The sequence below is a fragment of the Salvelinus sp. IW2-2015 genome, unplaced genomic scaffold (genome assembly GCF_002910315.2).
Source record: "Salvelinus sp. IW2-2015 unplaced genomic scaffold, ASM291031v2 Un_scaffold4436, whole genome shotgun sequence".
In the NCBI taxonomy this organism is placed as follows: domain Eukaryota; kingdom Metazoa; phylum Chordata; class Actinopteri; order Salmoniformes; family Salmonidae; genus Salvelinus; species Salvelinus sp. IW2-2015.
In genome coordinates this window covers 27,531-28,947 of record NW_019945706.1, presented here as the reverse complement: position 1 = coordinate 28,947, position 1,417 = coordinate 27,531, and the positions used below count along the sequence as shown (strand labels likewise).

At 45.7% G+C, this 1,417-nt stretch overlaps 1 protein-coding gene across 1 annotated transcript in view; it reads right to left on the bottom strand.

Annotated features, from left to right (window-relative positions):
- The window catches only part of LOC112077292 (multidrug resistance-associated protein 1-like), a 33,089-nt gene that overhangs the window by 10,879 nt on the left and 20,793 nt on the right, over positions 1–1,417 (bottom strand). The gene's annotated exons all lie outside the window — the stretch shown is intronic.

Genomic DNA, 1,417 nt, shown 5'->3' with positions numbered 1-1,417 from the left:
GGTAGGGACGGCAAGAGAGATGGACACAAAAGGCCCCATTCAAGGGTTCTTCTGACAGTCTGAAACAATAGGTCCGTTTGGCGACGTCAGAAGAAATAAATTCTGATTTCTAATCATTCTAAGAGCATATGAACACAGCAAAACAGGTCAAACATCCATACAGGCTGAAATGACAAGAGCGAGAGAAAGAGAGGACTAGTGTTGCCCAAACTACAGTACTTTTTGGATATTATATATCTTGGATAAACTGTCCTGTATTAGAATGACTTACTTCCGGTTCTTCTATCGAATAATGTTTGACGTTTGGAAATGAACTAAAATGTTTTGAACTTATTAGAAAAAAAATGATGTTTATTGTAATGAACAGAATGCATGAGTGGTTCGTATTCCCTGCAACTTCCTACAGAGGCAACGGCACGGGAATGACCGGCTGTGTGTGTGTGCGGTCCGTGTATTGTCCACCCCTGTGTGTAGCCGTTAGCGATGCTAATGATAACCGTCTTTAGGTAAACGGAAAGGCTTTAACACAAAACCTTCTCAATTTAAAAAGTACGAAGTAGCATCTGCCTACCTGGCAGAATCATGATGATCTGCATCAATCCAGTGGGCATTTGTTTTGCAAACTCCATCACATGTGCAACAGAAACAACGCTAACAACACCAGGTGCCTGGGCACTTAACCTCGTCCCCATGCCTGGATTGCTGGCGCATAGAGCCTGGTAACACCGTGCTACAAAGTGGAACTTGAAAAGGGTCCGGAACATTTTTGAAAATCGGCAATCAAAATATATGTTGTATCCTATTGAACATATTAGTGGAAGCCCACTTGATTCTGAGTTCAGGGGGGGGAAATAAAGTTTGAAAACTATTTCTAAGATGAGTACATTTTCTTAATTGACTTGGAAACTCTGACATTTTCGGACGGTCAACCAGTTAGCAAGTCGGAAATGTCAGAGTTTCCTAGTTCCGACTAGCACGTGAACACGGCACCAATCACTTGAGCTGCTCACGCTCTGAAGTCCACAACGTAGGGGGCGGGTCTAAGGGTTAAGATAGATGGTGATGGACAGCCAATTAAAACCGGCGGCTGTTTTCGCAGCTCCTGTCATCGACTTCCAGTCAAGTTCCATTCTGAGGCGCTGTGAAACCACAAGGTCTCGACAGAGAGAGAGCAGGCTGGTGGATTATTGGCCACCTGAATTGAAGGGTAACCCCCCCCCAGTGGGGGGGGGGGGTTAGTTGTAGGTGTTTCTCTTCTAGTGGGGGGGGGTAGTTGTAGGCTGTTTCTCTTCTAGTGGGGGGGGTAGTTGTAGGTTGTTCTGTTCTAGTGGGGGGGGGGTAGTTGTAGGTGTTTCTCTTCTAGTAGGGGGGGGGGTTAGTTTGTAGGTGTTTCTCTTCTATGTAGGGGAGGGGGGGT